The following is a 27,853-nucleotide window of genomic DNA, read 5'->3' as shown; positions in this document are numbered from 1 at the left end:
TCTACCACTGAACAACCAATGCCTTGGAATACTGAGATAAGGCTGGAAATCGTATCATAAAGCTTGATCTCCAAGCATATTTTTTTCGTTTTGTGGGCTCAGCTACATTGTTCACCCTAAAAAAAAAAAGCAGTCCTTTCTCCCCGTCGGGGAATTGAACCCCGGTCTCCCGCGTGACAGGCGGGGATACTCACCACTATACTAACGAGGAGCTGGTGTGTTGGACCTTTGAAAAACGTGGAGTATTGGTACTAACCATAAGTTTGCAGTGTTGGGCTTTAACCCTTCTAACAAAAACATCTGTATAGACTGAATGGTTAGAGCTAGAAACTGCTGTGACCCCTCTATGGAAAGCTGGGACTCTCACGAACACGTACATGCAATCGATTTCGCTCTATACCACTCACAGGCCACACAGTCATAGTTAGAAGGTGACGAGTTTGTGGGATGTCCCAGGACATTGTCACAAATGCCAAACTCAAGACAGTTGTCACTGACTAGTTGGTTTCTCGTTTCCCATTTAACAACTAAAGCCTTGCACAAAGTAAATCACATTTACAATGGATTCACCAAAGTCTCCTGAGAATGAGTAAATGTCCAAACTGAAAGTGAAAGCAAACTCTGATTTATCAAGAGTCAGTTGAGATTTCGACCAAGACCAGAGATTTCTGTTGGCCTGGCAATCGAACACAGATGTATTCCTCAGGGGTTTGCATACTTCTCGAAATTACATGTTCAAAACATCCTGCATTGGCCGGGAATCGAACCCGGGCCTCCCGCGTGGCAGGCGAGAATTCTACCACTGAACAACCAATGCCTTGGAATACTGAGATAAGGCTGGAAATCGTATCATAAAGCTTGATCTCCAAGCATATTTTTTCGTTTTGTGGGCTCAGCTACATTGTTCACCCTAAAAAAAAAAGCAGTCCTTTCTCCCCGTCGGGGAATTGAACCCCGGTCTCCCGCGTGACAGGCGGGGATACTCACCACTATACTAACGAGGAGCTGGTGTGTTGGACCTTTGAAAAACGTGGAGTATTGGTACTAACCATAAGTTTGCAGTGTTGGGCTTTAACCCTTCTAACAAAAACATCTGTATAGACTGAATGGTTAGAGCTAGAAAGCACTGTGACCCCTCTATGGAAAGCTGGGACTCTCACGAACACGTACATGCAATCGATTTCGCTCTATACCACTCACAGGCCACACAGTCATAGTTAGAAGGTGACGAGTTTGTGGGATGTCCCAGGACATTGTCACAAATGCCAAACTCAAGACAGTTGTCACTGACTAGTTGGTTTCTCGTTTCCCATTTAACAACTAAAGCCTTGCACAAAGTAAATCACATTTACAATGGATTCACCAAAGTCTCCTGAGAATGAGTAAATGTCCAAACTGAAAGTGAAAGCAAACTCTGATTTATCAAGAGTCAGTTGAGATTTCGACCAAGACCAGAGATTTCTGTTGGCCTGGCAATCGAACACAGATGTATTCCTCAGGGGTTTGCATACTTCTCGAAATTACATGTTCAAAACATCCTGCATTGGCCGGGAATCGAACCCGGGCCTCCCGCGTGGCAGGCGAGAATTCTACCACTGAACAACCAATGCCTTGGAATACTGAGATAAGGCTGGAAATCGTATCATAAAGCTTGATCTCCAAGCATATTTTTTCGTTTTGTGGGCTCAGCTACATTGTTCACCCTAAAAAAAAAAGCAGTCCTTTCTCCCCGTCGGGGAATTGAACCCCGGTCTCACCACTATACTAACGAGGAGCTGGTGTGTTGGACCTTTGAAAAAACGTGGAGTATTGGTACTAACCATAAGTTTGCAGTGTTGGGCTTTAACCCTTCTAACAAAAACATCTGTATAGACTGAATGGTTAGAGCTAGAAACTGCTGTGCCCCCTCTATGGAAAGCTGGGACTCTCACGAACACGTACATGCAATCGATTTCGCTCTATACCACTCACAGGCCACACAGTCATAGTTAGAAGGTGACGAGTTTGTGGGATGTCCCAGGACATTGTCACAAATGCCAAACTCAAGACAGTTGTCACTGACTAGTTGGTTTCTCGTTTCCCATTTAACAACTAAAGCCTTGCACAAAGTAAATCACATTTACAATGGATTCACCAAAGTCTCCTGAGAATGAGTAAATGTCCAAACTGAAAGTGAAAGCAAACTCTGATTTATCAAGAGTCAGTTGAGATTTCGACCAAGACCAGAGATTTCTGTTGGCCTGGCAATCGAACACAGATGTATTCCTCAGGGGTTTGCATACTTCTCGAAATTACATGTTCAAAACATCCTGCATTGGCCGGGAATCGAACCCGGGCCTCCCGCGTGGCAGGCGAGAATTCTACCACTGAACAACCAATGCCTTGGAATACTGAGATAAGGCTGGAAATCGTATCATAAAGCTTGATCTCCAAGCATATTTTTTCGTTTTGTGGGCTCAGCTACATTGTTCACCCTAAAAAAAAAAAAGCAGTCCTTTCTCCCCGTCGGGGAATTGAACCCCGGTCTCCCGCGTGACAGGCGGGGATACTCACCACTATACTAACGAGGAGCTGGTGTGTTGGACCTTTGAAAAACGTGGAGTATTGGTACTAACCATAAGTTTGCAGTGTTGGGCTTTAACCCTTCTAACAAAAACATCTGTATAGACTGAATGGTTAGAGCTAGAAACACTGTGACCCCTCTATGGAAAGCTGGGACTCTCACGAACACGTACATGCAATCGATTTCGCTCTATACCACTCACAGGCCACACAGTCATAGTTAGAAGGTGACGAGTTTGTGGGATGTCCCAGGACATTGTCACAAATGCCAAACTCAAGACAGTTGTCACTGACTAGTTGGTTTCTCGTTTCCCATTTAACAACTAAAGCCTTGCACAAAGTAAATCACATTTACAATGGATTCACCAAAGTCTCCTGAGAATGAGTAAATGTCCAAACTGAAAGTGAAAGCAAACTCTGATTTATCAAGAGTCAGTTGAGATTTCGACCAAGACCAGAGATTTCTGTTGGCCTGGCAATCGAACACAGATGTATTCCTCAGGGGTTTGCATACTTCTCGAAATTACATGTTCAAAACATCCTGCATTGGCCGGGAATCGAACCCGGGCCTCCCGCGTGGCAGGCGAGAATTCTACCACTGAACAACCAATGCCTTGGAATACTGAGATAAGGCTGGAAATCGTATCATAAAGCTTGATCTCCAAGCATATTTTTTCGTTTTGTGGGCTCAGCTACATTGTTCACCCTAAAAAAAAAAAAGCAGTCCTTTCTCCCCGTCGGGGAATTGAACCCCGGTCTCCCGCGTGACAGGCGGGGATACTCACCACTATACTAACGAGGAGCTGGTGTGTTGGACCTTTGAAAAACGTGGAGTATTGGTACTAACCATAAGTTTGCAGTGTTGGGCTTTAACCCTTCTAACAAAAACATCTGTATAGACTGAATGGTTAGAGCTAGAAAGCACTGTGACCCCTCTATGGAAAGCTGGGACTGTCACAAACACGTACATGTAATCGATTTCGCTCTATACCACTCACAGGCCACACAGTCATAGTTAGAAGGTGACGAGTTTGTGGGATGTCCCAGGACATTGTCACAAATGCCAAACTCAAGACAGTTGTCACTGACTAGTTGGTTTCTCGTTTCCCATTTAACAACTAAAGCCTTGCACAAAGTAAATCACATTTACAATGGATTCACCAAAGTCTCCTGAGAATGAGTAAATGTCCAAACTGAAAGTGAAAGCAAACTCTGATTTATCAAGAGTCAGTTGAGATTTCGACCAAGACCAGAGATTTCTGTTGGCCTGGCAATCGAACACAGATGTATTCCTCAGGGGTTTGCATACTTCTCGAAATTACATGTTCAAAACATCCTGCATTGGCCGGGAATCGAACCCGGGCCTCCCGCGTGGCAGGCGAGAATTCTACCACTGAACAACCAATGCCTTGGAATACTGAGATAAGGCTGGAAATCGTATCATAAAGCTTGATCTCCAAGCATATTTTTTCGTTTTGTGGGCTCAGCTACATTGTTCACCCTAAAAAAAAAAAAGCAGTCCTTTCTCCCCGTCGGGGAATTGAACCCCGGTCTCCCGCGTGACAGGCGGGGATACTCACCACTATACTAACGAGGAGCTGGTGTGTTGGACCTTTGAAAAAACGTGGAGTATTGGTACTAACCATAAGTTTGCAGTGTTGGGCTTTAACCCTTCTAACAAAAACATCTGTATAGACTGAATGGTTAGAGCTAGAAACTGCTGTGCCCCCTCTATGGAAAGCTGGGACTCTCACGAACACGTACATGCAATCGATTTCGCTCTATACCACTCACAGGCCACACAGTCATAGTTAGAAGGTGACGAGTTTGTGGGATGTCCCAGGACATTGTCACAAATGCCAAACTCAAGACAGTTGTCACTGACTAGTTGGTTTCTCGTTTCCCATTTAACAACTAAAGCCTTGCACAAAGTAAATCACATTTACAATGGATTCACCAAAGTCTCCTGAGAATGAGTAAATGTCCAAACTGAAAGTGAAAGCAAACTCTGATTTATCAAGAGTCAGTTGAGATTTCTGACCAAGACCAGAGATTTCTGTTGGCCTGGCAATCGAACACAGATGTATTCCTCAGGGGTTTGCATACTTCTCGAAATTACATGTTCAAAACATCCTGCATTGGCCGGGAATCGAACCCGGGCCTCCCGCGTGGCAGGCGAGAATTCTACCACTGAACAACCAATGCCTTGGAATACTGAGATAAGGCTGGAAATCGTATCATAAAGCTTGATCTCCAAGCATATTTTTTCGTTTTGTGGGCTCAGCTACATTGTTCACCCTAAAAAAAAAAGCAGTCCTTTCTCCCCGTCGGGGAATTGAACCCCGGTCTCCCGCGTGACAGGCGGGGATACTCACCACTATACTAACGAGGAGCTGGTGTGTTGGACCTTTGAAAAACGTGGAGTATTGGTACTAACCATAAGTTTGCAGTGTTGGGCTTTAACCCTTCTAACAAAAACATCTGTATAGACTGAATGGTTAGAGCTAGAAACTGCTGTGACCCCTCTATGGAAAGCTGGGACTGTCACAAACACGTACATGTAATCGATTTCGCTCTATACTACTCACAGGCCACACAGTCATAGTTAGAAGGTGACGAGTTTGTGGGATGTCCCAGGACATTGTCACAAAAGCCAAACTCAAGACAGTTGTCACTGACTAGTTGGTTTCTCGTTTCCCATTTAACAACTAAAGCCTTGCACAAAGTAAATCACATTTACAATGGATTCACCAAAGTCTCCTGAGAATGAGTAAATGTCCAAACTGAAAGTGAAAGCAAACTCTGATTTATCAAGAGTCAGTTGAGATTTCGACCAAGACCAGAGATTTCTGTTGGCCTGGCAATCGAACACAGATGTATTCCTCAGGGGTTTGCATACTTCTCGAAATTACATGTTCAAAACATCCTGCATTGGCCGGGAATCGAACCCGGGCCTCCCGCGTGGCAGGCGAGAATTCTACCACTGAACAACCAATGCCTTGGAATACTGAGATAAGGCTGGAAATCGTATCATAAAGCTTGATCTCCAAGCATATTTTTTCGTTTTGTGGGCTCAGCTACATTGTTCACCCTAAAAAAAAAAGCAGTCCTTTCTCCCCGTCGGGGAATTGAACCCCGGTCTCCCGCGTGACAGGCGGGGATACTCACCACTATACTAACGAGGAGCTGGTGTGTTGGACCTTTGAAAAAACGTGGAGTATTGGTACTAACCATAAGTTTGCAGTGTTGGGCTTTAACCCTTCTAACAAAAACATCTGTATAGACTGAATGGTTAGAGCTAGAAACTGCTGTGCCCCCTCTATGGAAAGCTGGGACTCTCACGAACACGTACATGCAATCGATTTCGCTCTATACCACTCACAGGCCACACAGTCATAGTTAGAAGGTGACGAGTTTGTGGGATGTCCCAGGACATTGTCACAAATGCCAAACTCAAGACAGTTGTCACTGACTAGTTGGTTTCTCGTTTCCCATTTAACAACTAAAGCCTTGCACAAAGTAAATCACATTTACAATGGATTCACCAAAGTCTCCTGAGAATGAGTAAATGTCCAAACTGAAAGTGAAAGCAAACTCTGATTTATCAAGAGTCAGTTGAGATTTCGACCAAGACCAGAGATTTCTGTTGGCCTGGCAATCGAACACAGATTATTCCTCAGGGGTTTGCATACTTCTCGAAATTACATGTTCAAAACATCCTGCATTGGCCGGGAATCGAACCCGGGCCTCCCGCGTGGCAGGCGAGAATTCTACCACTGAACAACCAATGCCTTGGAATACTGAGATAAGGCTGGAAATCGTATCATAAAGCTTGATCTCCAAGCATATTTTTTCGTTTTGTGGGCTCAGCTACATTGTTCACCCTAAAAAAAAAAGCAGTCCTTTCTCCCCGTCGGGGAATTGAACCCGGTCTCCCGCGTGACAGGCGGGGATACTCACCACTATACTAACGAGGAGCTGGTGTGTTGGACCTTTGAAAAACGTGGAGTATTGGTACTAACCATAAGTTTGCAGTGTTGGGCTTTAACCCTTCTAACAAAAACATCTGTATAGACTGAATGGTTAGAGCTAGAAACTGCTGTGCCCCCTCTATGGAAAGCTGGGACTCTCACGAACACGTACATGCAATCGATTTCGCTCTATACCACTCACAGGCCACACAGTCATAGTTAGAAGGTGACGAGTTTGTGGGATGTCCCAGGACATTGTCACAAATGCCAAACTCAAGACAGTTGTCACTGACTAGTTGGTTTCTCGTTTCCCATTTAACAACTAAAGCCTTGCACAAAGTAAATCACATTTACAATGGATTCACCAAAGTCTCCTGAGAATGAGTAAATGTCCAAACTGAAAGTGAAAGCAAACTCTGATTTATCAAGAGTCAGTTGAGATTTCGACCAAGACCAGAGATTTCTGTTGGCCTGGCAATCGAACACAGATGTATTCCTCAGGGGTTTGCATACTTCTCGAAATTACATGTTCAAAACATCCTGCATTGGCCGGGAATCGAACCCGGGCCTCCCGCGTGGCAGGCGAGAATTCTACCACTGAACAACCAATGCCTTGGAATACTGAGATAAGGCTGGAAATCGTATCATAAAGCTTGATCTCCAAGCATATTTTTTCGTTTTGTGGGCTCAGCTACATTGTTCACCCTAAAAAAAAAAAAGCAGTCCTTTCTCCCCGTCGGGGAATTGAACCCCGGTCTCCCGCGTGACAGGCGGGGATACTCACCACTATACTAACGAGGAGCTGGTGTGTTGGACCTTTGAAAAAACGTGGAGTATTGGTACTAACCATAAGTTTGCAGTGTTGGGCTTTAACCCTTCTAACAAAAACATCTGTATAGACTGAATGGTTAGAGCTAGAAACTGCTGTGCCCCCTCTATGGAAAGCTGGGACTCTCACGAACACGTACATGCAATCGATTTCGCTCTATACCACTCACAGGCCACACAGTCATAGTTAGAAGGTGACGAGTTTGTGGGATGTCCCAGGACATTGTCACAAATGCCAAACTCAAGACAGTTGTCACTGACTAGTTGGTTTCTCGTTTCCCATTTAACAACTAAAGCCTTGCACAAAGTAAATCACATTTACAATGGATTCACCAAAGTCTCCTGAGAATGAGTAAATGTCCAAACTGAAAGTGAAAGCAAACTCTGATTTATCAAGAGTCAGTTGAGATTTCGACCAAGACCAGAGATTTCTGTTGGCCTGGCAATCGAACACAGATGTATTCCTCAGGGGTTTGCATACTTCTCGAAATTACATGTTCAAAACATCCTGCATTGGCCGGGAATCGAACCCGGGCCTCCCGCGTGGCAGGCGAGAATTCTACCACTGAACAACCAATGCCTTGGAATACTGAGATAAGGCTGGAAATCGTATCATAAAGCTTGATCTCCAAGCATATTTTTTCGTTTTGTGGGCTCAGCTACATTGTTCACCCTAAAAAAAAAAAAAAAAGCAGTCCTTTCTCCCCGTCGGGGAATTGAACCCCGGTCTCCCGCGTGACAGGCGGGGATACTCACCACTATACTAACGAGGAGCTGGTGTGTTGGACCTTTGAAAAAACGTGGAGTATTGGTACTAACCATAAGTTTGCAGTGTTGGGCTTTAACCCTTCTAACAAAAACATCTGTATAGACTGAATGGTTAGAGCTAGAAACTGCTGTGCCCCCTCTATGGAAAGCTGGGACTCTCACGAACACGTACATGCAATCGATTTCGCTCTATACCACTCACAGGCCACACAGTCATAGTTAGAAGGTGACGAGTTTGTGGGATGTCCCAGGACATTGTCACAAATGCCAAACTCAAGACAGTTGTCACTGACTAGTTGGTTTCTCGTTTCCCATTTAACAACTAAAGCCTTGCACAAAGTAAATCACATTTATCTACAATGGATTCACCAAAGTCTCCTGAGAATGAGTAAATGTCCAAACTGAAAGTGAAAGCAAACTCTGATTTATCAAGAGTCAGTTGAGATTTCGACCAAGACCAGAGATTTCTGTTGGCCTGGCAATCGAACACAGATTTATTCCTCAGGGGTTTGCATACTTCTCGAAATTACATGTTCAAAACATCCTGCATTGGCCGGGAATCGAACCCGGGCCTCCCGCGTGGCAGGCGAGAATTCTACCACTGAACAACCAATGCCTTGGAATACTGAGATAAGGCTGGAAATCGTATCATAAAGCTTGATCTCCAAGCATATTTTTTCGTTTTGTGGGCTCAGCTACATTGTTCACCCTAAAAAAAAAAGCAGTCCTTTCTCCCCGTCGGGGAATTGAACCCCGGTCTCCCGCGTGACAGGCGGGGATACTCACCACTATACTAACGAGGAGCTGGTGTGTTGGACCTTTGAAAAAACGTGGAGTATTGGTACTAACCATAAGTTTGCAGTGTTGGGCTTTAACCCTTCTAACAAAAACATCTGTATAGACTGAATGGTTAGAGCTAGAAACTGCTGTGCCCCCTCTATGGAAAGCTGGGACTCTCACGAACACGTACATGCAATCGATTTCGCTCTATACCACTCACAGGCCACACAGTCATAGTTAGAAGGTGACGAGTTTGTGGGATGTCCCAGGACATTGTCACAAATGCCAAACTCAAGACAGTTGTCACTGACTAGTTGGTTTCTCGTTTCCCATTTAACAACTAAAGCCTTGCACAAAGTAAATCACATTTACAATGGATTCACCAAAGTCTCCTGAGAATGAGTAAATGTCCAAACTGAAAGTGAAAGCAAACTCTGATTTATCAAGAGTCAGTTGAGATTTCGACCAAGACCAGAGATTTCTGTTGGCCTGGCAATCGAACACAGATGTATTCCTCAGGGGTTTGCATACTTCTCGAAATTACATGTTCAAAACATCCTGCATTGGCCGGGAATCGAACCCGGGCCTCCCGCGTGGCAGGCGAGAATTCTACCACTGAACAACCAATGCCTTGGAATACTGAGATAAGGCTGGAAATCGTATCATAAAGCTTGATCTCCAAGCATATTTTTTCGTTTTGTGGGCTCAGCTACATTGTTCACCCTAAAAAAAAAAGCAGTCCTTTCTCCCCGTCGGGGAATTGAACCCCGGTCTCCCGCGTGACAGGCGGGGATACTCACCACTATACTAACGAGGAGCTGGTGTGTTGGACCTTTGAAAAAACGTGGAGTATTGGTACTAACCATAAGTTTGCAGTGTTGGGCTTTAACCCTTCTAACAAAAACATCTGTATAGACTGAATGGTTAGAGCTAGAAAACTGTGACCCCTCTATGGAAAGCTGGGACTCTCACGAACACGTACATGCAATCGATTTCGCTCTATACCACTCACAGGCCACACAGTCATAGTTAGAAGGTGACGAGTTTGTGGGATGTCCCAGGACATTGTCACAAATGCCAAACTCAAGACAGTTGTCACTGACTAGTTGGTTTCTCGTTTCCCATTTAACAACTAAAGCCTTGCACAAAGTAAATCACATTTACAATGGATTCACCAAAGTCTCCTGAGAATGAGTAAATGTCCAAACTGAAAGTGAAAGCAAACTCTGATTTATCAAGAGTCAGTTGAGTTCGACCAAGACCAGAGATTTCTGTTGGCCTGGCAATCGAACACAGATGTATTCCTCAGGGGTTTGCATACTTCTCGAAATTACATGTTCAAAACATCCTGCATTGGCCGGGAATCGAACCCGGGCCTCCCGCGTGGCAGGCGAGAATTCTACCACTGAACAACCAATGCCTTGGAATACTGAGATAAGGCTGGAAATCGTATCATAAAGCTTGATCTCCAAGCATATTTTTTCGTTTTGTGGGCTCAGCTACATTGTTCACCCTAAAAAAAAAAGCAGTCCTTTCTCCCGTCGGGGAATTGAACCCGGTCTCCCGCGTGACAGGCGGGGATACTCACCACTATACTAACGAGGAGCTGGTGTGTTGGACCTTTGAAAAAACGTGGAGTATTGGTACTAACCATAAGTTTGCAGTGTTGGGCTTTAACCCTTCTAACAAAAACATCTGTATAGACTGAATGGTTAGAGCTAGAAACTGCTGTGCCCCCTCTATGGAAAGCTGGGACTCTCACGAACACGTACATGCAATCGATTTCGCTCTATACCACTCACAGGCCACACAGTCATAGTTAGAAGGTGACGAGTTTGTGGGATGTCCCAGGACATTGTCACAAATGCCAAACTCAAGACAGTTGTCACTGACTAGTTGGTTTCTCGTTTCCCATTTAACAACTAAAGCCTTGCACAAAGTAAATCACATTTACAATGGATTCACCAAAGTCTCCTGAGAATGAGTAAATGTCCAAACTGAAAGTGAAAGCAAACTCTGATTTATCAAGAGTCAGTTGAGATTTCGACCAAGACCAGAGATTTCTGTTGGCCTGGCAATCGAACACAGATGTATTCCTCAGGGGTTTGCATACTTCTCGAAATTACATGTTCAAAACATCCTGCATTGGCCGGGAATCGAACCCGGGCCTCCCGCGTGGCAGGCGAGAATTCTACCACTGAACAACCAATGCCTTGGAATACTGAGATAAGGCTGGAAATCGTATCATAAAGCTTGATCTCCAAGCATATTTTTTCGTTTTGTGGGCTCAGCTACATTGTTCACCCTAAAAAAAAAAGCAGTCCTTTCTCCCGTCGGGGAATTGAACCCCGGTCTCCCGCGTGACAGGCGGGGATACTCACCACTATACTAACGAGGAGCTGGTGTGTTGGACCTTTGAAAAAACGTGGAGTATTGGTACTAACCATAAGTTTGCAGTGTTGGGCTTTAACCCTTCTAACAAAAACATCTGTATAGACTGAATGGTTAGAGCTAGAAACTGCTGTGCCCCCTCTATGGAAAGCTGGGACTCTCACGAACACGTACATGCAATCGATTTCGCTCTATACCACTCACAGGCCACACAGTCATAGTTAGAAGGTGACGAGTTTGTGGGATGTCCCAGGACATTGTCACAAATGCCAAACTCAAGACAGTTGTCACTGACTAGTTGGTTTCTCGTTTCCCATTTAACAACTAAAGCCTTGCACAAAGTAAATCACATTTACAATGGATTCACCAAAGTCTCCTGAGAATGAGTAAATGTCCAAACTGAAAGTGAAAGCAAACTCTGATTTATCAAGAGTCAGTTGAGTTCGACCAAGACCAGAGATTTCTGTTGGCCTGGCAATCGAACACAGATTTATTCCTCAGGGGTTTGCATACTTCTCGAAATTACATGTTCAAAACATCCTGCATTGGCCGGGAATCGAACCCGGGCCTCCCGCGTGGCAGGCGAGAATTCTACCACTGAACAACCAATGCCTTGGAATACTGAGATAAGGCTGGAAATCGTATCATAAAGCTTGATCTCCAAGCATATTTTTTCGTTTTGTGGGCTCAGCTACATTGTTCACCCTAAAAAAAAAAAAGCAGTCCTTTCTCCCCGTCGGGGAATTGAACCCCGGTCTCCCGCGTGACAGGCGGGGATACTCACCACTATACTAACGAGGAGCTGGTGTGTTGGACCTTTGAAAAAACGTGGAGTATTGGTACTAACCATAAGTTTGCAGTGTTGGGCTTTAACCCTTCTAACAAAAACATCTGTATAGACTGAATGGTTAGAGCTAGAAACTGCTGTGACCCCTCTATGGAAAGCTGGGACTCTCACAAACACGTACATGCAATCGATTTCGCTCTATACCACTCACAGGCCACACAGTCATAGTTAGAAGGTGACGAGTTTGTGGGATGTCCCAGGACATTGTCACAAATGCCAAACTCAAGACAGTTGTCACTGACTAGTTGGTTTCTCGTTTCCCATTTAACAACTAAAGCCTTGCACAAAGTAAATCACATTTACAATGGATTCACCAAAGTCTCCTGAGAATGAGTAAATGTCCAAACTGAAAGTGAAAGCAAACTCTGATTTATCAAGAGTCAGTTGAGTTCGACCAAGACCAGAGATTTCTGTTGGCCTGGCAATCGAACACAGATGTATTCCTCAGGGGTTTGCATACTTCTCGAAATTACATGTTCAAAACATCCTGCATTGGCCGGGAATCGAACCCGGGCCTCCCGCGTGGCAGGCGAGAATTCTACCACTGAACAACCAATGCCTTGGAATACTGAGATAAGGCTGGAAATCGTATCATAAAGCTTGATCTCCAAGCATATTTTTTCGTTTTGTGGGCTCAGCTACATTGTTCACCCTAAAAAAAAAAGCAGTCCTTTCTCCCCGTCGGGGAATTGAACCCCGGTCTCCCGCGTGACAGGCGGGGATACTCACCACTATACTAACGAGGAGCTGGTGTGTTGGACCTTTGAAAAACGTGGAGTATTGGTACTAACCATAAGTTTGCAGTGTTGGGCTTTAACCCTTCTAACAAAAACATCTGTATAGACTGAATGGTTAGAGCTAGAAACTGCTGTGCCCCCTCTATGGAAAGCTGGGACTCTCACGAACACGTACATGCAATCGATTTCGCTCTATACCACTCACAGGCCACACAGTCATAGTTAGAAGGTGACGAGTTTGTGGGATGTCCCAGGACATTGTCACAAATGCCAAACTCAAGACAGTTGTCACTGACTAGTTGGTTTCTCGTTTCCCATTTAACAACTAAAGCCTTGCACAAAGTAAATCACATTTACAATGGATTCACCAAAGTCTCCTGAGAATGAGTAAATGTCCAAACTGAAAGTGAAAGCAAACTCTGATTTATCAAGAGTCAGTTGAGATTTCGACCAAGACCAGAGATTTCTGTTGGCCTGGCAATCGAACACAGATTTATTCCTCAGGGGTTTGCATACTTCTCGAAATTACATGTTCAAAACATCCTGCATTGGCCGGGAATCGAACCCGGGCCTCCCGCGTGGCAGGCGAGAATTCTACCACTGAACAACCAATGCCTTGGAATACTGAGATAAGGCTGGAAATCGTATCATAAAGCTTGATCTCCAAGCATATTTTTTCGTTTTGTGGGCTCAGCTACATTGTTCACCCTAAAAAAAAGCAGTCCTTTCTCCCCGTCGGGGAATTGAACCCCGGTCTCCCGCGTGACAGGCGGGGATACTCACCACTATACTAACGAGGAGCTGGTGTGTTGGACCTTTGAAAAAACGTGGAGTATTGGTACTAACCATAAGTTTGCAGTGTTGGGCTTTAACCCTTCTAACAAAAACATCTGTATAGACTGAATGGTTAGAGCTAGAAACTGCTGTGCCCCCTCTATGGAAAGCTGGGACTCTCACGAACACGTACATGCAATCGATTTCGCTCTATACCACTCACAGGCCACACAGTCATAGTTAGAAGGTGACGAGTTTGTGGGATGTCCCAGGACATTGTCACAAATGCCAAACTCAAGACAGTTGTCACTGACTAGTTGGTTTCTCGTTTCCCATTTAACAACTAAAGCCTTGCACAAAGTAAATCACATTTACAATGGATTCACCAAAGTCTCCTGAGAATGAGTAAATGTCCAAACTGAAAGTGAAAGCAAACTCTGATTTATCAAGAGTCAGTTGAGATTTCTGTTGGCCTGGCAATCGAACACAGATTTATTCCTCAGGGGTTTGCATACTTCTCGAAATTACATGTTCAAAACATCCTGCATTGGCCGGGAATCGAACCCGGGCCTCCCGCGTGGCAGGCGAGAATTCTACCACTGAACAACCAATGCCTTGGAATACTGAGATAAGGCTGGAAATCGTATCATAAAGCTTGATCTCCAAGCATATTTTTTCGTTTTGTGGGCTCAGCTACATTGTTCACCCTAAAAAAAAAAAAAAAAAAAAAGCAGTCCTTTCTCCCCGTCGGGGAATTGAACCCCGGTCTCCCGCGTGACAGGCGGGGATACTCACCACTATACTAACGAGGAGCTGGTGTGTTGGACCTTTGAAAAAACGTGGAGTATTGGTACTAACCATAAGTTTGCAGTGTTGGGCTTTAACCCTTCTAACAAAAACATCTGTATAGACTGAATGGTTAGAGCTAGAAACTGCTGTGACCCCTCTATGGAAAGCTGGGACTGTCACAAACACGTACATGCAATCGATTTCGCTCTATACCACTCACAGGCCACACAGTCATAGTTAGAAGGTGACGAGTTTGTGGGATGTCCCAGGACATTGTCACAAATGCCAAACTCAAGACAGTTGTCACTGACTAGTTGGTTTCTCGTTTCCCATTTAACAACTAAAGCCTTGCACAAAGTAAATCACATTTACAATGGATTCACCAAAGTCTCCTGAGAATGAGTAAATGTCCAAACTGAAAGTGAAAGCAAACTCTGATTTATCAAGAGTCAGTTGAGATTTCTGTTGGCCTGGCAATCGAACACAGATTTATTCCTCAGGGGTTTGCATACTTCTCGAAATTACATGTTCAAAACATCCTGCATTGGCCGGGAATCGAACCCGGGCCTCCCGCGTGGCAGGCGAGAATTCTACCACTGAACAACCAATGCCTTGGAATACTGAGATAAGGCTGGAAATCGTATCATAAAGCTTGATCTCCAAGCATATTTTTTCGTTTTGTGGGCTCAGCTACATTGTTCACCCTAAAAAAAAAAGCAGTCCTTTCTCCCCGTCGGGGAATTGAACCCCGGTCTCCCGCGTGACAGGCGGGGATACTCACCACTATACTAACGAGGAGCTGGTGTGTTGGACCTTTGAAAAAACGTGGAGTATTGGTACTAACCATAAGTTTGCAGTGTTGGGCTTTAACCCTTCTAACAAAAACATCTGTATAGACTGAATGGTTAGAGCTAGAAACTGCTGTGACCCCTCTATGGAAAGCTGGGACTGTCACAAACACGTACATGTAATCGATTTCGCTCTATACCACTCACAGGCCACACAGTCATAGTTAGAAGGTGACGAGTTTGTGGGATGTCCCAGGACATTGTCACAAATGCCAAACTCAAGACAGTTGTCACTGACTAGTTGGTTTCTCGTTTCCCATTTAACAACTAAAGCCTTGCACAAAGTAAATCACATTTACAATGGATTCACCAAAGTCTCCTGAGAATGAGTAAATGTCCAAACTGAAAGTGAAAGCAAACTCTGATTTATCAAGAGTCAGTTGAGATTTCTGTTGGCCTGGCAATCGAACACAGATTTATTCCTCAGGGGTTTGCATACTTCTCGAAATTACATGTTCAAAACATCCTGCATTGGCCGGGAATCGAACCCGGGCCTCCCGCGTGGCAGGCGAGAATTCTACCACTGAACAACCAATGCCTTGGAATACTGAGATAAGGCTGGAAATCGTATCATAAAGCTTGATCTCCAAGCATATTTTTTCGTTTTGTGGGCTCAGCTACATTGTTCACCCTAAAAAAAAAAAAGCAGTCCTTTCTCCTCGTCGTCGGGGAATTGAACCACGGTCTCCCGCGTGACAGGCGGGGATACTCACCACTATACTAACGAGGAGCTGGTGTGTTGGACCTTTGAAAAAACGTGGAGTATTGGTACTAACCATAAGTTTGCAGTGTTGGGCTTTAACCCTTCTAACAAAAACATCTGTATAGACTGAATGGTTAGAGCTAGAAACTGCTGTGCCCCCTCTATGGAAAGCTGGGACTCTCACGAACACGTACATGCAATCGATTTCGCTCTATACCACTCACAGGCCACACAGTCATAGTTAGAAGGTGACGAGTTTGTGGGATGTCCCAGGACATTGTCACAAATGCCAAACTCAAGACAGTTGTCACTGACTAGTTGGTTTCTCGTTTCCCATTTAACAACTAAAGCCTTGCACAAAGTAAATCACATTTACAATGGATTCACCAAAGTCTCCTGAGAATGAGTAAATGTCCAAACTGAAAGTGAAAGCAAACTCTGATTTATCAAGAGTCAGTTGAGATTTCGACCAAGACCAGAGATTTCTGTTGGCCTGGCAATCGAACACAGATGTATTCCTCAGGGGTTTGCATACTTCTCGAAATTACATGTTCAAAACATCCTGCATTGGCCGGGAATCGAACCCGGGCCTCCCGCGTGGCAGGCGAGAATTCTACCACTGAACAACCAATGCCTTGGAATACTGAGATAAGGCTGGAAATCGTATCATAAAGCTTGATCTCCAAGCATATTTTTTCGTTTTGTGGGCTCAGCTACATTGTTCACCCTAAAAAAAAAAAAGCAGTCCTTTCTCCCCCGTCGGGGAATTGAACCCGGTCTCCCGCGTGACAGGCGGGGATACTCACCACTATACTAACGAGGAGCTGGTGTGTTGGACCTTGAAAAACGTGGAGTATTGGTACTAACCATTGGAAAGCTGGGACTGTCACAAACACGTACATGTAATCGATTTCGCTCTATACCACTCACAGGCCACACAGTCATAGTTAGAAGGTGACGAGTTTGTGGGATGTCCCAGGACATTGTCACAAAAGCCAAACTCAAGACAGTTGTCACTGACTAGTTGGTTTCTTGTTTCCCATTTAACAACTAAAGCCTTGCACAAAGTAAATCACATTTACAATGGATTCACAAAGTCTCCTGAGAATGAGTAAATGTCCAAAACATTGTTCACCCTAAATACTTTCCGAATTGAACCCCGGTCCCCCGCGTGACAGGCTGATACTCACCACTACATTAACGAGGAGCTGGTGTGTTGACCTGAAAACGTGATTGGTACCAACCATAGCTTGCAGTTGTTAGCCTCCTTCTAACAAAACATATCTGTATAGACTGAATGGTCAGAGCTAGAAACGCTGTGCCCCTCTATGGAAAGCTGGGACTCTCACGAACACACAGCAATGATTGCCATAACACACAGGCCACACAGGTCAGAAGGCGACCAGCATGTGGGCCAAGACATTGTCACAAATGCCAAACTCAAGAAAGCTGTCACTGACTGTTGGTTTCATTTAACAATCTAAGCCTTAAATCACATTTACAATGGATTCAATTCAAAGTCTCCTGAGAACAGTAAATGTCCAACTGAAAGGAAAAGAAACCCGATTTATCAAGAGTCAGTTGAGATTCGACCAGACCTTTCTGGCTCGCAACACAGATGATCAGGCTGCATACTCGAAATTACATGTTCAAATAATATCGGATCAACTCGCCAGGCTTAATTCACACCGAACACCAATGCCTGGAATACGAGATAAGGTTGAAATCGTATCATAAGCTGATCTCCAAGCAGCCTTTCGTTTGTAAATTAGCTACTGTTCACTCCAAAAAGCAGTCCTTTCTCCGCCGTCGGGAATTGAACCCGGTCTCCCGACAGGCGGATACACCACTATACAATGATGAGCTGGTGTTGACCTTGAAAACGTGAGTATTGGTACTAACCATGTTTGCAGTGTTGGCTTTAATCTTTCTAACAAAACATCTGTATAGACTGAATGGCCAGAGCTAGAAACTGTAGTTCCTCTATGGAAAAGCTGGGACTCTCACGAACAGCACATATCGATTCGCTTCCATACCATTCTCACAGGCCACACAGTCATAGTTGAAGGCGACGAGTCTGTGGGATGTCCCAGACATTGTCACAAATGCCAAACGGCAAGACAGCTGTCACGACTAGTTATCTTCGCTCCATTTAACAACTAAAGCCTTGCACAAAAGTAAACACACTTGCTATGGATTCACCAAAGTCTCCCGAGAATGGTGCAATGTCCAAATGCGAAAGCAAACCCTGATTTATCAAGAGTCAGCTGAGATTTGATTGACAGTTTCGCCGACACGAACACAGATGTATTCCTCAGGGGCTTGCATACTCGAAATTACATGCTCAAACATCCTGTAACGGAATCGAACCCGCCTCCCGTGGCAGCGAGAACTCTACCACTGAAACAACCAATGCCTTGGGAGATAAGGCTGAAATCGCATCATGCTTCATCTCCAAGCCTATCAATTTGTGGGCCTCACTGTTCACCCTGAAAGCAGTCCTTCTCTGCCGTAGGAATTGAACCTGTCTCCGCGATAGGCGGATACTCACCACCTACTTAACGAGAGCTGGTGTGTTGACCTTGAAAAACGCGGAGTATTCACTAACATATGAGTGCTGGGCTTAACCCTTCTAACAAAAACATCTGTATAGACTGAATGGCCAGAGCCAGAAACCGCTGCGCCCTCTATGGAAGCTCTGAACACGAACGTAATCGATTCTGCTCTACAATGCAAGCCACAGTCATTGTTAGAAGGCGACTAGTTTGTGGATGTCCCAGACACTGTCACAAATGCCAAACCAAGACAGCTGTCACTGACTAGTTGGTTTCTTGTTCCCATTTCCAACACCAAAGCCTTGCACAAAGTAAATACCACCTCACACACTGACATCTACAATGGATTCACCAAAGTTCCTGAGAATGAGAAATGTCCAAACTGAAAGCGAAACTCTGATTTATCAAGAAAGTCAGTTGAGATTTCGACAACAGAGATTTCCGTTGCCTGGCAAGGTCCACAGATGTATTCCTCAGGGGCCTGCATACTGCTCCATGTTCAAAACATCCTGCATTGATCGGAATCGAACCCGGGCCTCGCAGGCGAGAATCTCTACCACTGAACACCACGCCTTGGAATACTGAGATAAGGCTGAAATCGCATCAAAGCTTCTCCAAGCCATTTTTCGCTTGTAGCTCAGCTTACATTGTTCACCCTAAAAAAGCAGTCTCTCGCCGGGAATTAATCCTTCAAACAGCGTGACAGCGGATTCACCACCACAGCACGAGGAGCTGGTGTGTTGGACCTTGAAAAACGTGGAGTATTGGTAACCATGAGCCAGAGTGCTGGGCTTAACCCCTTCCTCTAACAAAAACATCTGTATAGACTGAATGCCAGAAAAACTCGCAACTTCTATGGAAAGCTGGGACTGCCACAAACACGCACATGCAATCGATTCGCTCTATACCACCACAGGCCACACAGTCAGTTGAAGGCGACGATTTGTGGATGTCCCAGGACATTGTCAAATGCCACTCAAGACAGCTGTCACTGACTAGCTTCCCCATTTAACACCAGCCTGCACAAAGAAAATCACATTTGTCAATGGATTCAATAAAGTCTCCTGAGAATGAGTAAATGTCCAAACTGAAAGTGAAAGCAAACTCTGATTTATCAAGAGTCAGTTGAGATTTCACTAGCCAAGTCTGATGGCAATCAAATACAGATGTATCGCTTGATACTCGAAATTACATGTTCAAAATCTGCATTGCCGGAATCGGTCTCCGGCCTGGCAGGCGAGTATTCTACCACTGAACAATTAACGCCTTGGAATACTGAGAAGCGGCTGAAACGATCATAAAGCTCATCTCCGCATACTCTTTCCATTTGTGGGCCAGGCATTGTTCACCTAAAGCAGTTCTTCTCCCCGTCGGAATTGAACTGTCCTCACTACTATAGCAGACTCGAGGAGCTGGTGTTGACTTGAAAACCGAGTATTGGTACTAACTAAGTTTGCAGTGTTGGGCTTTTTACAAACAAATCGAATGGTTAGAGCTGAAACTGCGTGCCTCTATGGAAAGCTGGGACAATCACGAACATGCACATGGAATCGATTTCCTCGCTCTATACCACTCAGTCATCACAGTCAGTTGAAGGTGACGAGTTTGTGGGATGTCCCAGACATCGTCACAAATGCCAAACTCAAGACAGCTGTCACACTAGTTGGCCTGTTTCCCATTTGCACAACACCTGCACAAAGTAAATCATCTACACTGGATTACAATGCTTCCCTGAGAATGAGTAAATGTCCAAATTGAAAGAAACCGATTTATCATCAGTTGAGACTAATACGACCAGAGATCTTCTGTTGGCCTGCACCGAACACAGATGTTCCTCAGGGTTTGCATACTTCTCGAAATTACATGCTCAAACATCTTCGCATTGCCGGAATCGAACCTGGCTCCTGCAGGCTAGAGAATTTACCACCGAACAAACCCACGACTTCGAATACTGATAAGGCTGAAATCGATCATGCTTGATCTCCGCTATTATCGCCTTGTAAATTAGCCAATTGTTCACTCCTAAAAGAGTCCTTCTTCCCCCGGGGAATTGAACCCGGCGCGACAGGCGGATACTCACCACTACATTAACAGAGCTGGCGTGTTGACCTGAAAACGCGGAGTATTGGTATTAACCATAAGCTTCAGTGTTGGGCTTAACCTTCTTAACAAAAACATCTGTATAGACTGAATGGTTAGAGCTAGAAACCGCTGTGCCCCCTCTATGGAAAGCTGGGACTCTCACGAACACGTACATGCAATCGATTTCATTTCGCTCTATACCACTCACAGGCCACACAGTCATAGTTAGAAGGTGACGAGTTTGTGGGATGTCCCAGGACATTGTCACAAAAGCCAAACTCAAGACAGTTGTCACTGACTAGTTGGCTTCTCGCTTCCCATTTGAACAACCAAAGCCTTGCACAAAGTAAATCACATTTACAATGGATTCACCAAAGTCTCCTGGAGAATGAGTAAATGTCCAAACTGAAAGTGAAAGCAAACTCTGATTTATCAAGAGTCAGTTGAGATTTCTGTTGGCCTGGCAATCGAACACAGATTTATTCCTCAGGGGTTTGCATACTTCTCAAATTACATGTTCAAAACATCCTGCATTGGCCGGAATCGAACCTGGGCCTCCGCGTGGCAGGCGAGAATTCTACCACTGAACAACCAATGCCTTGGAATACTGAGATAAGGCTGGAAATCGATATCATAAAGCTTGATCTCCAAGCATATTTTTTCCATTTGTGGGCTCAGCTACATTGTTCACCCTAAAAAAAAGCAGTCCTTTCTCCCAGTCTGGGAATTGAACCCCGTGTCCCGCTGTGATGCGGGGATATCACCACTATACTAACGAGGAGCTGGTGTGTTGGACCTTGAAAAACGTGGAGTATTGGTACTAACCATAAGTTTGCAGTGTTGGGCTTTAACCCTTCTAACAAAACATCTGTATAGACTGAATGGTTAGAGCTAGAAACTGCTCTGACCCCTCTATGAAAGCTGGGACTGTCACGAACACGTACATGTAATCGATTTCGCTCTATACTACTAGTTGAGATTTCTGTTGGCCTGGCAATCGAACACAGATTTATTCCTCAGGGGTTTGCATACTTCTCGAAATTACATGTTCAAAACATCCTGCATTGGCCGGGAATCGAACCCGGGCCTCCCGCGTGGCAGGCGAGAATTCTACCACTGAACAACCAATGCCTTGGAATACTGAGATATGGCTGGAAATCGTATCATAAAGCTTCATCTCCAAGCATATTTTTCCATTTGTGGGCTCAGCTACATTGTTCACCCTAAAAAAAGCAGTGCTTTCTCCCAGTCTGGGAATTGAACCCCGGTGTCCCGCGTGACAGGCGGGGATACTCACCACTATACTAACGAGGAGCTGGTGTGTTGGACCTTTGAAAAAACGTGGAGTATTGGTACTAACCATAAGTTTGCAGTGTTGGGCTTTAACCCTTCCAACAAAAACATCTGTATAGACTGAATGGTTAGAGCTAGAAACTGCTGTGACCCCTCTATGGAAAGCTGGGACTGTCACAAACACGTACATGTAATCGATTTCGCTCTATACTACTCACAGGCCACACAGTCGTAGTTAGAAGGTGACGTAGTTAGAAGGTGACGAGTTTGTGGGATGTCCCAGGACATTGTCACAAATGCCAAACTCAAGACAGTTGTCACTGACTAGTTGGTTTCTTGTTTCCCATTTAACAACTAAAGCCTTGCACAAAGTAAATCACCTCACACACTGGACATCTACAATGGATTCACCAAAGTCTCCTGAGAATGAGTAAATGTCCAAACTGAAAGTGAAAGCAAACTCTGATTTATCAAGAGTCAGTTGAGATTTCTGTTGGCCTGGCAATCGAACACAGATTTATTCCTCAGGGGTTTGCATACTTCTCGAAATTACATGTTCAAAACATCCTGCATTGGCCGGGAATCGAACCCGGGCCTCCCGCGTGGCAGGCGAGAATTCTACCACTGAACAACCAATGCCTTGGAATACTGAGATATGGCTGGAAATCGTATCATAAAGCTTCATCTCCAAGCATATTTTTCCATTTGTGGGCTCAGCTACATTGTTCACCCTAAAAAAAGCAGTGCTTTCTCCCAGTCTGGGAATTGAACCCCGGTGTCCCGCGTGACAGGCGGGGATACTCACCACTATACTAACGAGGAGCTGGTGTGTTGGACCTTGAAAACGTGGAGTATTGGTACTAACCATAAGTTTGCAGTGTTGGGCTTTAACCCTTCTAACAAAAACATCTGTATAGACTGAATGGTTAGAGCTAGAAACTGCTGTGACCCCTCTATGGAAAGCTGGGACTGTCACAAACACGTACATGTAATCGATTTCGCTCTATACTACTCACAGGCCACACAGTCGTAGTTAGAAGGTGACGAGTTTGTGGGATGTCCCAGGACATTGTCACAAATGCCAAACTCAAGACAGTTGTCACTGACTAGTTGGTTTCTTGTTTCCCATTTAACAACTAAAGCCTTGCACAAAGTAAATCACCTCACACACTGGACATCTACAATGGATTCACCAAAGTCTCCTGAGAATGAGTAAATGTCCAAACTGAAAGTGAAAGCAAACTCTGATTTATCAATGTAGAATCGTATCATAAAGCTCGATCTCCAAGCATATTTTTTCAGTTTGTGGGCTCAGCTACATTGTTCCACCCCTAAAAATAAAAGCAGTGCCTTCTCCCCGGGCCGGGAATTGAACCCCGTCTCCCCGCGTGACAGGCGGGGATACTCACCACTATACTAAACGAGGAGCCGGTGTGTTGGACCTTGAAAACGTGGAGTATTGGTACTAACCATAAGCTTGCAGAGTTGGGCTTAACCCTCTTCTAACAAAAACATCCGTATAGACTCAACGGTTAGAGCTAGAAACTGCTGTGCACCTCTATGGAAAGCTGGGACACTCACGAACACGTACATGCAACCGATTTCCGCTCTATAACACTCACAGGCCACAGTCATAGTCAGAAGGTGACGAGTTTGTGGGATGTCCCAGGACACAAACACAAAGCCAAACTCAAGACATTGTCACTGATCAGTTGGTTTCTCGTTTCCCACTCAACAACTAAAAGCTCTGGCACAAAGCAAATCACATTTACAACGGATTCACCAAAGTCTCCGGAGAATGAGTAAACGTCCAAACCGAAAGCGAAAGCAAAACTCCGATCTATCAAGAGTCAGTTGAGATTTCAGATGGCCTGGCACGAACACAGATTTATTCTCAGGGTTTGCATAATTCTCGAAATACAAATTAAAACATCCTGCATTGGCCGGGAATCAACCCGGCCTCCCGCAGGCGAATTGACCACTGAACAAACCAATGCCTTGGAATACTGAGATAAGGCTGGAAATCGAACATAAAGCTGGATCTCCAAGCTTTCAGCGCAGGGCTCAGCTACATAATTCACCCTAAAAAAAAAAGCAGTCCTTTCTCCCCGCCGGGAATTGAACCCGGTCTCCCGTGACAGGCGATACTACCACTATACTTCAACAGAGGAGCTGGTGTGTTGGACCTTGAAAAACGTGGAGTATTGGCAATTAACCATGTTTGCAGGGTTGGGCTTTAAATCCTCTAACAAAACATCGGTATAGAATGAATGGCCAGAGCTAGAAACTGCACTGCCCTATGGAAAGCTGGGACTCGCAACGAACACCAGCTAACTGACTCGCCTCATACCACCTCACAGGCCACACAGTCATAGCTAGAAGGCGACGAGTTCCCAGGATGTCCCAGCACATTACCAAAAGCCAAACTCAAGCAGTTGTCACTGACTAGTTCCTTTCTGCTCTACTTAACAACCAGTTTTCCAATAAAGCAAATCACATTTACAATGGATTCACCAAAGTCTCCTCGAGAATGAGTAAACGTCCAAAACTGAAAGCGAAAGCAAACTCCGATTTATCAACAGTCAGCCGAGATTTCTGTTGGCCTGGCAATCGAACACAGATTTATTCCTCAGGGGTTTGCATACTTCGAAATTACATGTTCAAAACATCCTGCGCTGGCCGGGAATCGAACCCGGGACTCCCGCGAAGGGCAGGCGAGAATTCTACCACTGAACAACCAATGCCTTGAATACTGAGATATGGCTGAAATCGTATCATAAAGCTTCATCTCCAAGCATATTTTTCAATTTGTGGGCTCAGCTACATTGTTCACCCTAAAAAAGCAGTGCTTTCTCCCGTCTGGGAATTGAAACCGGTGTCCGCGTGACAGGCGGGGGATACTCACCACTATACTAACGAGGAGCTGGTGTGTTGGACCTTGAAAAAACGTGGAGTATTGGTACTAACCATAAGTTTGCAGTGCTGGGCTTTAACCCTTCTAACAAAACAAAAACATCTGTATAGACTGAATGGTTAGAGCTAGAAACTGCTGTGACCCCTCTATGGAAAGCTGGGACTGTCACAAACACGTACATGTAATCGATTTCGCTCTATACTACTCACAGGCCACACAGTCGTAGTTAGAAGGTGACGAGTCAGGATGTCCCCAGGACATTGTCACAAAAGCCAAACTCAAGACAGTTGTCACTGACTAATTGGTTTCGTTTCCCATTTAACAACTAAAGCCTTGCACAAAGTAAATCACATTTACAATGGACTCACCAAAAGTCTCCTCGAGAATCAGCAAATGACCAAACTGAAAGTGAAAGCAAACTCTGATCTATCATGATTAAAGCAGATTTCTAAGGCCTGGCAATCGAACACAGATGTATTCCTCAGGGCCCTGCATACTTCTCGAAATTACATGTTCAAAACATCCCGCATTGGCCGGGAATCGAACCTGGGCCTCCCGCTGCAGGCGAGAATTACACCACTGAACAACCAACGCCTTGGAATACTCAGATAGGCTGAAACGTATCATAAAGCTTGATCTCCAAGCATACGTTTTCGTTTTGTGGGCTCAGCCGCATTGTTCACCCTAAGTGGAAGCAGTCCTTTCTTCCCCGCCGGGGAATTGAACCCCGGTCTCCCCGCGTGACAGGGCGGGGTTACTCACCACTATACTAACGAGGAGCTGGTGTGTTGACCTTGAAAACGTGTGGAGCATTGGGTACTAACCATAAGTTTGCAGTGTTGGGCTTTTAACCCTTCTAACAAAAAAACATCTGTATAGACTGGAATGGTTAGAGCTAGTAGCTGCTGTGCCCCCTCTATGAGAAAGCTGGGACTCTCACGAACACGTACATGCAACCGATTTCGCTCTATACCACTCTCACAGGCCACACAGTCGTAGTTAGAAGGTGACGCTGCTTGTGGGATGTCCCAGGACATTGTCACAAATGCCAAACTCAAGACAGTTGTCACTGACTAGTTGGTTTCTCGTTTCCCATTTAACAACTAAAGCCTTTGCACAAAGTAAATCACCTCACACCACTGACATCTACAATGGATTCACCAAAGTCTCCCTGAGAATGAGCGAATGTCCAAACTGAAAGCGAAAGCAAAGTGTGATTTTTCAAGAGTCAGTTGAGATTTCTCGACCAAGAACAACAGAGATTTCTGCTGGCCTGGCAATCGAACACAGATTTATTCCTCAGGGGTTTGCATACTTCTCGAAATTACATGTTCAAAACATCCTGCATTGGCCGGGAATCGAACCCGGCCTCCGCAGTGGCAGCGAGAATTCTACCACTGAACAACCAATGCCTTGGAATACTGAGATAAGGCTGGAAATCGTATCATAAAGCTTGATCTCCAAGCATATTTTTCGATTTTGTGGGCTCAGCTACATTGTTCACCCTAAAAAAAAGCAGTCCTTTCTCTCCCCGTCGGGGAATTGAACCCGGTCTCCCGCGTGACAGGCGGGGATAGCTCACCACTATACTAACGAGAGCTGGTGTGTTGGACCTTGAAAACGTGGGCATTGGTACTAACCATAAGTTTGCAGTGTTGGGCTTTAACCCTTCTAACAAAAACATCTGTATAGACTGAATGGTTAGAGCTAGAAACCGCTGTGCCCCTCTCTGGAAGAGCTGGGACTCTCACGAACACGTACATGCAATCGATTTCGCTCTGTACCACTCCCAGGCCCCACAGTCATAGTTCAGAAGGTGCAGCGAGATTTGCAGGATGTCCCAGGACCTTGTCACCAAAGCCAAACTCAAGAACAGTTGTCACTGACTAGTTGGTTTCTCGTTTCCCATTTAACAGCTAAAGCCTTGCACAAAGTAAATCACATTTACAATGGATCTCACCAAAGTCTCCTGAGAATGAGTAAATGTCCAAACTGAAAGTGAAAGCAAACTCTGATTTATCAAGAGTCAGTTGAGATTTCTGTTGGCCTGGCATCCGAACACAGATTTATTCCTCAGGGGCTTGCATACTTCTCGAAATTACATGTTCAAACATCCTGCATTGGCCGGAATCGAACCCCGGCCTCGCGTGGCAGGCGAGAATTCTACCACTGAACAACCAATGCCTTGGAATACTGAGATAAGGCTGGAAATCGTGATCATAAAGCTTGATCTCCAAGCATATTTTTTCGTTTTGTGGGCTCAGCTACATTGTTCACCCTAAAAAAAAAAAGCAGTCCTTTCTCCCCGCTCGGGGAATTGAACCCCGGTCTCCCGCGTGACAGGCGGGGATACTCACCACTATACTAACGAGGAGCTGGTGTGTTGGACCTTTGAAAAACGTGGAGTATTGGTACTAACCATAAGTTTGCAGTGTTGGGCTTTAACCCTTCTAACAAAAACATCTGTATAGACTGAATGGTTAGAGCCTAGAAACCGCTGTGCCCTCTATGGAAAGCTGGGACTCTCACGAACACGTACATGCAATCGATTTCGCTCCATACCACTCACAAAACACACAGTCATAATTAGAAGGCGACGAGTTTGGGGGATGTCCCAGGACACCGTCACAAATGCCAAACTCAAGACAGCTGTCACCGACCAGCTGGCCTCTCGCTCCCATTTAACAACCAAAGCCTGCACAAAGTAAATCACATTTACAATGGATTCACCAAAGTCTCCTGAGAATATAAATGTCCAAACCGAAAGTGAAAGCAAACTCTGATTTATCAAGAGTCAGTTGAGATTTCACAAACCGAGATTTCGTTGCCCGGCAATCGAACACAGATGTATTCCTCAGGGTTTGCATACTTCTCGAAATACATGTTCAAAACATCCTGCATTGGCCGGGAATCGATCCCGGCCTCCCGCGTAGGCGCGAGAATCTACCACTGAACAACCAATGCCTTGGAATACTGAGATAAGGCTGGAAATCGTGTTAAAGCTTGATCTC

General features: G+C 44.9%; 18 non-coding genes across 18 annotated transcripts; all 18 read right to left on the bottom strand.

The window, feature by feature from the left end:
• Window positions 1-139: 139 nt before the first annotated feature.
• On the bottom strand, window positions 140-211 carry trnad-guc (transfer RNA aspartic acid (anticodon GUC)). Its single transcript has one exon. It is a non-coding gene; the product is annotated as a tRNA-Asp (tRNA).
• A 721-nt stretch (window positions 212-932) lies between these two features.
• Window positions 933-1,004, bottom strand: trnad-guc (transfer RNA aspartic acid (anticodon GUC)). The gene has a single exon. It is a non-coding gene; the product is annotated as a tRNA-Asp (tRNA).
• Window positions 1,005-2,498: 1,494 nt separating this feature from the next.
• On the bottom strand, window positions 2,499-2,570 carry trnad-guc (transfer RNA aspartic acid (anticodon GUC)). The gene has a single exon. It is a non-coding gene; the product is annotated as a tRNA-Asp (tRNA).
• A 722-nt stretch (window positions 2,571-3,292) lies between these two features.
• Window positions 3,293-3,364, bottom strand: trnad-guc (transfer RNA aspartic acid (anticodon GUC)). The gene has a single exon. It is a non-coding gene; the product is annotated as a tRNA-Asp (tRNA).
• A 723-nt stretch (window positions 3,365-4,087) lies between these two features.
• Window positions 4,088-4,159, bottom strand: trnad-guc (transfer RNA aspartic acid (anticodon GUC)). Its single transcript has one exon. It is a non-coding gene; the product is annotated as a tRNA-Asp (tRNA).
• Window positions 4,160-4,882: 723 nt separating this feature from the next.
• On the bottom strand, window positions 4,883-4,954 carry trnad-guc (transfer RNA aspartic acid (anticodon GUC)). Its single transcript has one exon. It is a non-coding gene; the product is annotated as a tRNA-Asp (tRNA).
• A 721-nt stretch (window positions 4,955-5,675) lies between these two features.
• On the bottom strand, window positions 5,676-5,747 carry trnad-guc (transfer RNA aspartic acid (anticodon GUC)). Its single transcript has one exon. It is a non-coding gene; the product is annotated as a tRNA-Asp (tRNA).
• Window positions 5,748-7,262: 1,515 nt separating this feature from the next.
• trnad-guc (transfer RNA aspartic acid (anticodon GUC)) lies at window positions 7,263-7,334 on the bottom strand. Its single transcript has one exon. It is a non-coding gene; the product is annotated as a tRNA-Asp (tRNA).
• Window positions 7,335-8,062: 728 nt separating this feature from the next.
• On the bottom strand, window positions 8,063-8,134 carry trnad-guc (transfer RNA aspartic acid (anticodon GUC)). Its single transcript has one exon. It is a non-coding gene; the product is annotated as a tRNA-Asp (tRNA).
• A 726-nt stretch (window positions 8,135-8,860) lies between these two features.
• trnad-guc (transfer RNA aspartic acid (anticodon GUC)) lies at window positions 8,861-8,932 on the bottom strand. The gene has a single exon. It is a non-coding gene; the product is annotated as a tRNA-Asp (tRNA).
• A 722-nt stretch (window positions 8,933-9,654) lies between these two features.
• On the bottom strand, window positions 9,655-9,726 carry trnad-guc (transfer RNA aspartic acid (anticodon GUC)). Its single transcript has one exon. It is a non-coding gene; the product is annotated as a tRNA-Asp (tRNA).
• Window positions 9,727-11,234: 1,508 nt separating this feature from the next.
• trnad-guc (transfer RNA aspartic acid (anticodon GUC)) lies at window positions 11,235-11,307 on the bottom strand. Its single transcript has one exon. It is a non-coding gene; the product is annotated as a tRNA-Asp (tRNA).
• A 722-nt stretch (window positions 11,308-12,029) lies between these two features.
• Window positions 12,030-12,101, bottom strand: trnad-guc (transfer RNA aspartic acid (anticodon GUC)). Its single transcript has one exon. It is a non-coding gene; the product is annotated as a tRNA-Asp (tRNA).
• A 720-nt stretch (window positions 12,102-12,821) lies between these two features.
• trnad-guc (transfer RNA aspartic acid (anticodon GUC)) lies at window positions 12,822-12,893 on the bottom strand. The gene has a single exon. It is a non-coding gene; the product is annotated as a tRNA-Asp (tRNA).
• A 719-nt stretch (window positions 12,894-13,612) lies between these two features.
• trnad-guc (transfer RNA aspartic acid (anticodon GUC)) lies at window positions 13,613-13,684 on the bottom strand. Its single transcript has one exon. It is a non-coding gene; the product is annotated as a tRNA-Asp (tRNA).
• A 714-nt stretch (window positions 13,685-14,398) lies between these two features.
• Window positions 14,399-14,470, bottom strand: trnad-guc (transfer RNA aspartic acid (anticodon GUC)). Its single transcript has one exon. It is a non-coding gene; the product is annotated as a tRNA-Asp (tRNA).
• A 703-nt stretch (window positions 14,471-15,173) lies between these two features.
• Window positions 15,174-15,245, bottom strand: trnad-guc (transfer RNA aspartic acid (anticodon GUC)). Its single transcript has one exon. It is a non-coding gene; the product is annotated as a tRNA-Asp (tRNA).
• An 11,898-nt stretch (window positions 15,246-27,143) lies between these two features.
• Window positions 27,144-27,216, bottom strand: trnad-guc (transfer RNA aspartic acid (anticodon GUC)). The gene has a single exon. It is a non-coding gene; the product is annotated as a tRNA-Asp (tRNA).
• Between the last annotated feature and the right edge of the window lie 637 nt (window positions 27,217-27,853).

This window comes from Oncorhynchus nerka, unplaced genomic scaffold, assembly GCF_034236695.1.
Source record: "Oncorhynchus nerka isolate Pitt River unplaced genomic scaffold, Oner_Uvic_2.0 unplaced_scaffold_3047, whole genome shotgun sequence".
Classification (NCBI taxonomy): domain Eukaryota; kingdom Metazoa; phylum Chordata; class Actinopteri; order Salmoniformes; family Salmonidae; genus Oncorhynchus; species Oncorhynchus nerka.
Note: the sequence above shows the minus strand (reverse complement) of the source record. Positions and strands in the feature narration are given on the sequence as shown.